Raw genomic sequence first — 13,542 nt, forward strand, 5'->3', positions numbered from 1 at the left:
TGCCAAGCAAGAGGAAAAGAGGAAGGCCAAAGAAGAGGGTTATGGATGTGGTGATGGGGTTGACAGAGGAAAATGCAGAGGATAAAAAGAGATGGAAATGGATAATCGTCTAACAGGAGCAGCCGAAGAAGGAATTCTCTGTATTAAACCTGTTTTCTTCAAGTTCTTAATTAGGTGATTGTATTCCTGACACCGCGTCGCCAAATAGGTTTCTTACTGTGAAATTTAGCTTCTTTTTCTTTAATGCTGATGTCAGTTCCTTCTTTTCTTCTTCATACCCCCTACACTCCAGCAGAACATTCTGGACAGATTGGGGAATACCACAGTGTGCTCGTGTACGATTTGGGTGTTTGACGTCTATTATTAACTGGCAGCTGGGATAGGCTCCAGCATCCCCGCGACCCTCAGAGCGGGATAAGCAGTTTGGATAATGGATAATGGATGGCTGGATTTCCTATCCTGAGATGGGTAATGAATGCCTCTTCTTTTTGGTTCCTTCCCAGGTTTCTTCCTAATCCAACATATTTCTTAATATTATAAAGATGTCTTCCTGTATAATTTCTGTCCCAGTATTCCTTGCCATACTTTTGTTGCATTTCAGGAATAAGGAATCAGGAACACTATGAAATATCGTTTCCCCAGCCCACAGCAGTGCAACACAAAGACAAAAACACATATCCAAAAATGACAAGAACACGTATATCAAACTACAAAAACAAAACAAAATAAAAAAAACCCTGTCCAAGAGAATGAATGCAGGATGACTGTCGGAGCTGCCGGTCTGCACGGGCTAGCAGTTAGCTCAGCCTGCCGCGCTTCCACGTTCTGCCAGACCGCCCTCGGTGTTTTCTCCTCGGGCGCAGCTCCGGCATGGCCATGGTCCCTTGGCCCACAGGATGCAGCAGACCAAGCTCTCCCAGCCGATCCAGCGCCAGCTCTCCCAGCCGTCAAACGAAGACACAAACTTAGACGCAGAAGTGGACAAAGACACTGCATGGACGGTACTGGGTGAGGCCACAGCAAAAGTGAATTCGCACTGCCATCTACCCACACCGGAAGCAGAAAAATATTTGTCTCTTTATAATTGTTTGACCCTCAAGCTTTACTGAGCGAAATTTTTATGTTTACTGTTTGTGATCTGAGTGATTGCTTGCCCAGTATATCACCACCCTTTACCCTCATTTACTTCTCCATGAGCCAGAACTAAAATGAAGCAGACCCTCAGACTATCATTGTGCAGTCTGTATATTGAACGATGAATTTCAAAAAGTCAAGTCAAGTCAAGTCGGTTTTATTTGTATAGCCCAATATCACAAATTACAAATTTGCCTGAAGGTGCTTTGCAGCAACTCAACATCCTGTCCTTAGACTCTCGCATTGGATAAGGAACATCTCCCTAAAAAAAAAAAAAACTTTAACAGGGAGGAAAATATAGGAAGAAACCTCAGGGAGAGCAACAGAGGAGGGATCTCTCTCCCAAGACGGACAACGTGCAATGGATGTTGTGTTTGCACAATTTACACAATACAACATTGAAAGAGGAAAACAGTTTCCAGACTCCGTACCCTGCTAAACTACGAGTGTTCTACGAGGACTGGACGCGGCTGTACCATACAGTCGGAGAGGCGATTACAGACATGAAGGACGGAGGACTGCCCATCAGCGTGATCACATCGAGGGAGAGCCTGGCTGAGCAGCTATCCCGCTGGGAATTGGTGGAAATGGTCTGGGAAATGGTGGGAGGATCGGGACAACAACGGACGGGAGAAGAGCGAGTAAAGAATATCAGGGAGAGACTGCGAGTTTTCAGAAGACAGCCCCCACCTCCTCCAGAAGAGCTATAAGTTTTAACTAAGCTCAAAAGGGTTGGTAAGCTAAACAGAACCCAAAATAGATGGTGATATAATCGTTTTAATGAAATACATATTATGTGGAGTTTCTGTTACTCTATTTTTTTTTCTTCACATCCACTCCTTTTCCCTATCTAAATGCATGGGAGGAATATACAAGGAAGTCGTTTCTGTGTAATGGACAAACTTTTATATTTACTTATTTGGGTGCTGCATTAGGAGCCCTCAGCCCACATGTAGGAGAGGCTTTCCCCCACAGCCAGACGTTTCCTCTAGCTCAGTCCAGGGTCATTTACTGGAGACTCCAGCCTTGGAATCACACCTTCTTTACCTTTTTTTACTATTTATTTTTATTTGCTTTTCTTTGTTCTTGCTTGTTCAGTGAGTAGATCAGTTAAGTTCTATTTTGCTAACCTTAATGATACATCTATTCATCCATTATCCAAACTGCTTATCCTGCTCTCAGGGTCGCGGAGATGCTGGACCCCACCCCAGCAGTCATTGGGCGGCAGGCGGGAGACACCCTGGACAGGCCGCCAGGCCATCACAGGGCCAACCACTGACAGATAAATACACATGGCTAGTGACAATGTAAAATTCATCTCTTTTAATGTCAATGGGCTGTTAAATCAAATCAAACGCAGTAAAATTCTATTTATAATGAAGAGAAAGCCCATGTAGTATACCTACAGGAAACTCACTTAAATGATAACGAGCATGAAAAACTAAAGAGAATGGGCTTCACTATTTTTTTTTCTTGGTGTAAATCAGCACATAGGAGAGGAGTTGCTATTCTCATTTCCAGCAAGCTAAATTTTGAAAAAGTGTTTGAAATGAGAGATAAGGAGGGCAGATACGTATATTCTAGTAAGGGGGAATATAGATGGGAATCCAATTACTTTATTGAATATATATGCACCCCCAGGAAGTGATATTAGTTTTTTCCAGAAAATCACTAATATTATGATAATGGAAACAGAAGGTCTCCTAATACGTGGGGGAGATTTAGATTTACAATTACAATCAAAGTGAGACTCTTCCAGTAGAAAAGCTCATGAAACAAAGTCCCAAATAAGAAAGTTTACACACTTTTTGGGGATGTTGGTTTGATTGATATAAGGAGAAACTTTTTCCCCAACAAAAGGAATTACACTTGGTATTCTGCCCCCCCCCCCCTTCTGTATATACTAGAATAGACTATTTCATAACATTTGGAAAAGATAAAGACAAAATAAACACCTGTGGAATTGGGGCAATAGATTTAACTGACCATGTACCAATATATTTATCTGTTGAGTTTGACATACGACCAAAGAATACTACATGGAAACTAAATTCAAGTGCACTCAATGATCACAAATGAAAAAAGAAATCAGTCTTTACTTAGAATTCACTGATAATGGAGAGGTTTCGCCTCCCATTCAATAGGATACTCTGAAGGCTGTCTTAAGAGGGAAAATCATAGCAATATCTTCAAAACTGGGTTCTTGATAAATTAGGCTTTAAGAGGGGGGGGTCATAATGGGGGGGATGGGGGATAAGCAGAAGCAATGGGGAGAAGGGAAACTACTACTCTTGGGTCGTTTGAATTTAGGTACATATGTCACTAAATGCAAGATGGCATAAATATGACAGTGAGAGGGAGGGATAATAGTGTAAATGGCCAGCCTTCTCCAAATTCGTTTAACCCCTTCCGGGGTGCGCCAAACCCCGTACCATGAATAGGACATAACAAATTTGGAGAAGGCTGGCCATCTCACTTTTACTTGTTGGAATGTCGAGGGTTTAAACCACCCTGTTAAGAGGGGGAAGGTTCTTGCACATCTAAAACCTTTCTCTTCAGACATAATATTCTTATAAGAAACTCTTCTAAAAATGACTCTCATACCAGACTTAATTTTAGACTAATTTTAGAGAAGATCAGCCTATTTGGCAGCTTCTCGGGTTTTAGAGTCAACTAGAGTAAGAGTGAACTGATGCCCTGAGTGATACATCCTGGCTGCACACTCTTCCATTTAAGTTATCCATTGACAAATTTACATATTGACAAGGCTTGAAACAAACGTACAGTTTTGGAAAGCTCTCCCTCTATCTTTGATAGGTAGAGTAAATGCCATTAAAATGGTCTTTCTACCCCAATTGGTGACTTATTCCAAAACATCCCAATTTTTCTGCCTAAATCCTTTTTCAAACATATAGACTCCATCATAATTCCCTTCCCGTGGCGCTATAAAACACATAGAATAGCTAAAACACACCTTTGTAAGCCAAGGCGGGACAGGGGATTAGCACTTCCAAACTTCTTACTGTATTACTAGGCATCAAGCATCAGAGTCTTCACCTTCTATCTAGATAACTCGACCCCTCAGCATGGATGGGTCGAAATGGAACAGGAGGGACGCCACCCGTTTCTCATAGGGGCTGTTTTGTCTCCCACTAAACTAGATAAATCCATTTATAATTCCAACCCAGTTGTAAATGGTATGTTACGTATATGGAAACAAGTTAGGTCTTACTTTAATCTTAAACCCTTATCCTTTGCCCTTCGGATAGCTGGTAATCCTACTTTTCCCCCGTCTAACCTGGGTGGTACTTTCAGATCGTGGAAAGTGGCTGGCATCCACACTAGAAGTGATTTGTACTTTGATGGTTCTTTTGCTTCCTTCGCTCAGGTCCAGGAGAAACACAATCTCCCGGGAAACAATTTCTTTAGGTATTTGCAAGTAAGGGATTACGTTCGAAAACACCTACCAGGATCTGAGGCAGCCGATCTGTTCAATGCTAGATGTGCGCCTTAAAAGACCATCAAGCTGATATCCTTATGTCTCTGGTTCGAATCCGGCTCGAAGGAGACAATTCATTGTTTACTCGCTCACAGTCATTGAAAAGAATGCCAGGCATTGTTAAGATCGATGAACACATTTGTGTCAGCTACTCATGTCTGAGTTAGAAACTGAAGTTTGAATTTCCTCATTTTCTACAAATGCAGACATAAGCAACCATGTGAAAAAGAGTAACAAGTTGATACATGTTTTCCATCCCACCAACACAAGGCGATTTCACTGACCAGGTGCGCACCTTTTAACCAAAGAGAAAAGACTAATCAATGGAATAGCCTAATGTAGTGATTGGTGGGAAGTAAAAACCTACATATTCTTTTTTTTTTCATGGTACATGGTTCCCTGTGTAGGGCAACCAGCTTATCGCCACCTACCGGACTGGAGTGTGGAACAGTATATGGGCAGACAAAAGGGAAAAAAATTGAGAACTAAATTCTCTCTATTAGCCCTTTTTTTTTTTGTAAGACCAGAGACCAGCTATGTTGTATAGCTTGGAGATGGTGGCATGGATGAAAAGACTGGAGGTGGCAGAGTTAAAGATGCTAAGATTTTTTTTCGGAGTGATGACGAAGGACAGGATTAGGAATCAATAAATTAGAGGGACAGCTCAGGTCGGAAAGTTTGGAGACAAAGCAAGAGAGACAAGATTGAGATGGTTTGGACATGGGCAGAGGAGAGATGCTGGGTATATTGGGAGAAGGATGCTGAAGCTGAAGCTGCCAGGCAGGAGGGGAAGAGGAAGCTCAAACAAGAGGTTTATGGATGTAGTGAGGGAGGATATGCAGGTGGTTGGTGTGACAGAAGAAAATGCAGAGGACAGAAAGAGATGGAAACGGATGATTCCCTGTGGCGACCCCTAACGGGAGCAACCAAAAGGAAAACAAGAAATTCTCTGTATTAACACTGTTTCCTTCAGACACTTAGGGTGACTGTATTCGCGATACCGCATCTCCAAGTAGGTTCCCTACAGTGAAATTTAGCTTCTTTTTCTTTAATGCTAATGTCGATTCCTTCTTTTCCTCTTCATAGCCCCTACACTTAAGCAGCACATGCTGGAAAGATTCAGGATGACCACAGTGTGCGCATCTACCAGTTGAGTGTTTGTCCATTTCATGAAGTGTGTTATGAAGTGCAGTACGCCCTATCCTGAGACGGTAATGACAGCCTCTTCCTTTTGGTTCCTACCCAGCTTTCTTCCCCATCAAACACATTTCTGAAATTATAAAGATGTCTTCCTGTACCATTTATGCCCCAGTATTCTTGCCATACTTTTTGTTTTTGTCTCTTTATAATTGTCTCACCCTCAGCTTTACTGAGCGGAGTTTTCATGTTTACTGTTTGTGATCTGGGTGACTGCTTGTCCAGTATATCAGCGCCCTCATTTACTTCTACCCCTACATAAGCAGGAACCCAAATGAAGCAGACCATCAGACCTTGATTCTGCAGTCTTTATATTAAACGATGGATTTCAAAAAGAAGATCTTGTCTCCACAGTTTTACAGATGTAATTCTTGTGAGTGCTGCCCATATAAACTGTACAGCAATGGAATGCTGTTAGCTGATCACCAGCTTAGTTAAAGTAGCCTACTTATTTCCCTGCATTATTGAAACTATGCTCATAAGTCATGAGCACTTAACAGTTCTGTCCTTTGGATAGAATTTGCTTGTAAAAGCTAACACTTGGCGGCGGCACAGTGGCGCAGTGGTTAGCCCGGTCGCCTCACAGCAAGAAGGTCATCGGTTTGTGTCCCGGGGTAGTCCAACCTTGGAGGCTGTCCCGTGTCGTCCTCTGTGTGGAGTTTGCATGTTCTCTCCGTGTCTGCGTGGGTTTACTCCCACAGTCCAAAGACATGGAGGTCAGTTGAACCAGCTATGCTAAATTGTCCCTAGGTGTTAATGTGTGTGTGTGCCTTGTGGTGGACCTGCGGCCTGTCCAGGGCCCACCTCCCGCCGAATCAATGCTGGGATAGGCTCCAGCGACACTGAGCAGGATAAGCGGTTCGGATAATGGATGGATGGATGGAGTGCTGCCCAATTCGTGATATTGGCCTATACAAATGAGATTGACTTGACTTGACTCAACTTTGGATGTATAGTTTTAGCTGCTCTAATGTGGGAACATTGCCACCCAGGGGTCAAAACCCCAATGAGCCTGAAAGAAACCACTTGATATTCAGGTGCAAGTTTTTCTTTGATTTCAGTATTTTGGCTTTGATTATAGAAGTGCAAGGCACCCTCAAAATCCTGAGTGCTCCTCGTGTGCACCTCCTTCTTTGTAACTTTTATGGAATCAGATCTTTGCATCAAGCTTGCCACGAATCTGAAAACAGTCATTTGCAACATGTGGTACCTCATTTCAACATTTTGAATAACAATCATTAATCAGCAATATATACCAAAAATATAGCGAATTTCCATACTTCTGGACACGTTTGCAGTAACTCAACTTTAAATGCAGTCGAATCCCAGTGTATTTCTTTAACGAATGTCCCTTCGATAGCTCAGTTGGTAGAGCGGAGGACTGTAGAGATGAAGCAAGCTGAAATCCTTAGGTCGCTGGTTCAAATCCGGCTCGAAGGAGACAATTCTTTGTTTATTTCCTCATGATCATTGAAAAGAATACCAGGCACTGTTGAGATTGATGGACACATTGTGTCAGCTTCTCAAGTCTGAGTTACAAGCTGAAGTTTACATTTCCTCGTTTTCTACAAATGCAGTCATAGTCAACCTTGTGACGAACAGTCCCAAAGTTGATACATGTTTTCCTTCCCACCAATCTCTACACAAGGTAATTCCACTGATTGGTGCACACCTTTTAACCAAAGAGAACAGACTAATCAGTGGAGTAGCCTAGTGTAGTGATTGGTGGGAAGGAAAACCTATCTCCTCTTTTTTGCCATGACACATGGCTGCCTATGACAAAAAGCTTGCAGGCGCATTATCACCACCTGCCCAACTGGAACTGCGTGGGCAGACAGATTCAGGATGACCACGGTGTGTGCGTCTACAGGTTGGGTGTTTGTGTACTTCATGAAGTGTGTTGTGTCCTATCCTGAGACGGGCAATCACTCCCTCTTCCTTTCTGTTCCTGCACATTTTTCTTCCCGGCCCAACATATTTCTAAATGTCATAAAGATGTCTACTTGTATTGTTTATGTCCCAGTATTCTTGCCATACTTTTTGCATTTGTCTCTTTATAATTGTTTGACCCTCAGCTTTACTGAGCAGAAGTTTCATGTTTACTGTTTGTAATCTGAGTGGTTGCTTGTTCAGTATATACCCTGCACCCTCATTTACTTCTACTCCTACATGGGCAAGAAGTCAAACGAAGCAGACCGTCAGACTCTGGTTGTGCAGTCTGTATATTAAACGATGAATTTTAAAAGAAGATCTTGTCTGCACGATTTCACAGATTTAATCCTTGTGAGTGCTGCCCAAAATTACCGACTCAGGTTTTTAGTCGTGTAGTTTCAGCTGCTGTAACGTGGGAACATCGCCACCTAATGGTCAAAACCCCAATAAGCCTTAGAAACCACCTGCTATTCAAAGAAGGTTGAATCATGTGAATCAACTTCAGTGAAGATGTCACTTAGTTGAGTGATGAAACGTGTCTGTCAATAAACGCAGCCAGATGAACTGATGCAACCTTCTTTGATTTTCACACCTGGATTGCTGAGCATGCAGCAAGACACCTGCTATTCTGGCACGGTTTTACTTTGGTTTCACTTGTTATTGGCTTTGATTACAGAAGCGCGAAGCACCCTCAAATCCCAGAGTGGTCCTCGTGTGTACCTCCTTCTTAGTAACGTTTATGGAATCAGACCGTTGCAGCAAGGTTGCCACGAATCTGAAAGCATTCATTTGCAACAAGTTTCATATGAACATGTGAAACATTTCATCATTTTCAATAACAATCATTATTTGGAAATATATATCAAAGATATGGCAAATATCCATACTTGTAGACAAATGTTTGCAATACTGAACTTTAAATACGGTCGAATCCCAGTGTATTTGTTTAACGAATGTCCCTTCGATAGCTCAGTTGGTAGAGCGGAGGACTGTAGAGATGAAACAGCTGAAATCCTTAGGTCGCTGGTTCAAATCCGGCTCGAAGGAGACAATTCTTTGTTTATTTCTTCATGATCATTGAAAAGAATACCAGGCGTTGATTGATGAACACGTCTGTATCAGCTCCTCATGTCTGAATTGCGAACTGGCCACGCCTGTGCGTGCACACGTATCAATTCCCACATTTTCTCCAAATGCAGACATAAACCATCATGTGTCATGTACACTTTCTGTAATTTCCTTAGCTGGATTACTGAGCATGATTAAACACAATTGGCACACAGTACACAGTTCGCATCCTTCCCACAGTCTGCACTGCGCGATTTCACTGATTTGTTGCACACCTTTTACCCAGAGAACAGACTAATCAATGCAATCCCCTGGTGTAGTGATTGGGGGGAAGGAAAACGTTCATACTTTTGGACTACGGGCGCTTTCACTCCTGAAAGTCCGAACCAAGGTTCATATTTTTGTTACATTGTGCACATTTGATCCGATTAGTTTTGGTTTCACGCTGCGATTCTCCAATTACGTGAGCCCACTTAAGAACCTTACGTGACATGTGTACGTCCCGTCGTCAACACTACGTGCCTTGCGTCTCCCTGTACTTCATACTGATTGGTTTGTAGACGTCTGACGTATACGTCTTGTCTACTCGGTGGGTAGCCTTCTACCCCCGTTTGAATTCATGGAGAAAAATGAAAGAACTTACTCTTTTCCTAACTTCTATAATAATAATAGTGTCAACATTTTGATCAGGTTTTTCTAGTCGACTTTTTATAACATCGTCGGAACATATTTCCGTTATGCTACCGCGGCTCATTTTTTTCTTTTCCGGTTCTGACGGTTGCCTGCCGGAACTTTCTGTAATTTGCTCGAAAGTCCAAACCATCCAATATATATATATATATATATATATATATATTCACACTAGAAACGAGCGGAACCATGGTTCAGTTTGATCCGGGCCGAGACCACCTCCTTTTTCGTAGGTCCAATTAGCTCGGTAAATATCAGTCCTCGGGACGTAAGTCTGGTAGGCGCTGCCACCACCACGCCAGTAATGAGAGACGATATCAGTGAATCACACAACGCAGTTGGTAACGTGCGGCAGCGGCCATTTAGTTGAAACAGGAAGAACAACCCAGACTGCGACGCAGGCAGACCGGAAGGGAGGCTTGGTAACTATAGCAACCACAACCACTACTGGCGCAAGGTTCGGCTCTTCGGTCCGGACCGTGGTCCGAGGTGATAGTATACACCCCGGATTGGAGCAAAGGAGTCCAAGAAGTCAAAAGAACACGCAGGAGCTCAGTACAGCCCCCGGCTGGGGGCAAATACCACACAGATGGTGTATTTAGACCAGAATGTGGCCTGTCGCGGTCTCCGGACTCTCGGGCAGCATGTCGCTGGTGCAGAGGCAGAAGGCAGGGGGGCAATAGCTGAGGCGTTCTAAATATGATTGACAAGCTCTCAGAGAAGCGACTGAGCTGGAGAGGGATGTGATGTTAAATAAGCGTTCCCGTTATCAAGTTTTCTGCACCACACACTTGATGAGTTGTACATTACAACGCAGGGGGTTTTGGGGGGGGACGGTAAATTTTGGCTTTTCTCACTGGACTTCAAAATTACGATCGTTCTGACTTTTTTGACGGATGAGGCAAATGGTAGTGTTGGGTCTGGTTTGCAGTCAAATCAAACTGAAATTTGGAGGAAATGTCTCCCCCCTCTAAATTACGTAGGCCCAGGCGGTTTAACCTGCCAGACTCCTTGTTTTGTTTGTTTTAACTGTGTGTAAATCTGAAATTCTGTATATAAATTACAAAACGTACAGGTGAAGAAAGCTCTTTTCGTCCCTGTCAGCAGTGTCCCTTCGATAGCTCAGTTGGTAGAGCGGAGGACTGTAGAGGCATTACGGCGGAAATCCTTAGGTCGCTGGTTCGAATCCGGCTCGAAGGAGACTTGTCTTTTTTTTTATTTTGGCAAATCGCAACGAAAATTGGCCTGAAATATTTCCACATACTCACAATTTAGCGGTTAGCCTCATATCGATTAATAGTCACACAACAGCAGAAGGATCAAAGTAAAATTTGAAGGGTTAAATTAACACTTCCAGTTCTGTTTAACACTGTCACGTAACATATGGTGCCACCCTACAGTGTTACAGTTACTCTTGAGCAAGTGTAAAATGTCTGTTGTTTCTTACTCTACTTAGTGTGAATACACTTTCAGTGCATATTTGAATTAACACTCAGGCAAATTTAACTCTCCTGGTGGTCAATCAATCAATTTATTGAACATGCTTAAAAAAACATAAAAGCAACAAAAGCAAACAAAGTCATCAGCAAAATATAAGGCACAAATTAATGACTCAAATAATACCAATCATGTTCAAAAGGGGTAAGAAGAAGTTGAGAACTTTTGCATTGATAATAGAAAATGACAGTTCAGTTTACAGCCATCAGTGATATCTAGCTCAGGTCAACCCAAACTAATCAACCCATTTGGACAAAAAAAAAAAAAGAAAGTGTTAACACATGGTTTCATTTTAAATCGTGTTCGGGTTAATACATAATTCAACTCCAAAATGATTAACATCCAGTTTAGTCAATAACATGGTTTTAAACTTGGAGTTTGCTCTGATTATTATTACTGTGTATTTTAAGTGTAAACAAGCAACCCATGACACAAAAGTGCTGCTTCCAGGATTTTCCTTTTATTGACACAAATGTCCCACAGTCCAAAGACATGTAGGTCAGGTGAATCGGCCATACTAAATTGTCTCTAGGTGTGAATGTGTCGGCCCTGTGATGGACTGCCGGCCTGTCCAGGATGTCTTCCCACCTGCTGCCCAATGACTGCGGGGATAGGCTCCAACTTCCTGTGACCCCAGTTGGGATAAGCGGCTTGGCTAATGGATGTATGACACAAATGTATCAAACATAAAGTAACTTAAAACAAGGCACAGTATGGGACAACATACAGGTCTGAGTCATCTGTGCCATATTTCATTTGTAGGTCAAATGGTCTCTAGTACAACAGGTCTTTCACGTGTAATACACAAGGGCCTTCCCTGGTCTTTGCAACTTTATAAGCATGAAAGTGTTCTTCAGAACTCTGTCCATTGCAAAAGCAGTCAAAAGAACTCTGTCATCTTTAACAAAAAAAAAGATATTTGATAAAAGTGTGGCATCTAAAGCTCAACCTTTCCACACAACCCCTAGGCCAGGACGATAGATACACTCTTGGTATTTTACCCATTTGACATGCATGATCTCTGTACAAGCAAGTACCCCCAGTGAATCTGCCATCTCCACACCTCCTTCCATTGCATCTAATGACAATATTCTTCCTGGACCAGTGTCCAGCTTATCATCACTAAACATCTGCCAAAACAAAAAAACCCCATCAGAATCAGATTGTATGCAATCTGATTCTGATGTTTTTTTTTAGCTAAAGTTTTTGCAATGTTTTTAAAGCTCTTTATCTGTTTTTGAAAAAAAAACTGTGTTTCCCTTCATACTGAATACACAAGCTATGAAGTAGTGACCCAATTTTACAAATATAACTAGGGTAGTGTATCATAACGTGGTGTTTGGACAACAATCCCTTTGTAGGAAACAAGTTCTTAAACAGTCTGTGGTCAATCAAATAAACAATTTTAATCCACAACATTTACAAATAGTTCAACAATTAGTGCAACATCCTAGCCCTCAGTTCAGCAACGCTGGGTTTTTCTTTGGTCTTGCTAGTGTCAATATTGTAGGTTGTATGCAGTATGAATGAAAGTGTACAGGTTCTCCAGACCTTCACAGTAGGACGTCCCAAACACAGTGTGGGCTTTGAGGAGCTCATCAAATGCTCCAAGTGAGCCGGCAGCCTTGCAAGCTAGTGCACATTTGTCCACCACAATGACGTACAAGTTGATGCAACTTCTCTTGGACCCCAGGCACAGTAGATAGGATTGTTGACTCTGGGTGATCAATTCCAAATGTTCTTGTACACTTGTTCCAGCCAATGACACCATAAATGACAATAAAAATCAAACACATTAAAATCTCATACTAAAATACACTAGTTTTAAAGTGTTTAATTGTCAGCATGTAACTACAGAACTGTTCGGTCTAACTTTGTTCACTTTAGAATCTCCAGGCTACAGTCAATAACCACATAAAGCTATGTTCTTTGACACCTTCCTAAGATGATAGTCATACATTCAAATGTATGTGTGTGTAGCCTCTTGAAAAGGATTATGTGACCTTCTGCTTGACTGGCTGACATACTTCCTGGCTTCTTCCAACCTTGGGCCACTGGAGGCAAAAGATGGAGAAGAAGCAGAACGAACGACATGTTGCAGTCCCAGCCTGAAAAGACAATAAAAATCCAGCAAATTAAACACTGGTTAGTCTTTAGTCTTGCCCCCAACTATTGAAATTTCAGGAGATGGCTGACTACATACTAGAAGCCTATGGACTGCCACTCCCTTACAAAAAGCAAAATGACGTAAATGTGCTTTTCTAATTACCCAACTTTGACAAGTCAATTCCGCAATAATAAACTTTTGATAACCTCCTGGAAAGTGTGCACTGCTATATTCCTTATAGCCTATTCAGAGAAAGTTGAAAGAAAACTAAAGATTCTCCTTTTTGAACAAAACTGCTGAAGTCAGCCAGTCATTACACACACACACACACACACACACACACACACACACACCTGTATCAACTTCAAACTGTGTTGTGTATGAGCTCTGCAACGTCAGGTATGGCTGTAAGGCCGTG

The 13,542-nt window shown here is 42.1% G+C and overlaps 3 non-coding genes across 3 annotated transcripts; all 3 read left to right on the top strand.

Annotated features, from left to right (window-relative positions):
* Positions 1-7,180: 7,180 nt before the first annotated feature.
* trnay-gua (transfer RNA tyrosine (anticodon GUA)) lies at positions 7,181-7,270 on the top strand. The gene is given in 2 exon segments: positions 7,181-7,217; positions 7,235-7,270. It is a non-coding gene; the product is annotated as a tRNA-Tyr (tRNA).
* A 1,450-nt stretch (positions 7,271-8,720) lies between these two features.
* trnay-gua (transfer RNA tyrosine (anticodon GUA)) lies at positions 8,721-8,809 on the top strand. The gene is given in 2 exon segments: positions 8,721-8,757; positions 8,774-8,809. It is a non-coding gene; the product is annotated as a tRNA-Tyr (tRNA).
* Positions 8,810-10,631: 1,822 nt separating this feature from the next.
* Positions 10,632-10,720, top strand: trnay-gua (transfer RNA tyrosine (anticodon GUA)). Its single transcript is given in 2 exon segments — positions 10,632-10,668; positions 10,685-10,720. It is a non-coding gene; the product is annotated as a tRNA-Tyr (tRNA).
* The last annotated feature ends 2,822 nt before the right edge of the window (positions 10,721-13,542 follow it).

This window comes from Lampris incognitus, chromosome 6 (genome assembly GCF_029633865.1).
Source record: "Lampris incognitus isolate fLamInc1 chromosome 6, fLamInc1.hap2, whole genome shotgun sequence".
NCBI classification, from domain to species: domain Eukaryota; kingdom Metazoa; phylum Chordata; class Actinopteri; order Lampriformes; family Lampridae; genus Lampris; species Lampris incognitus.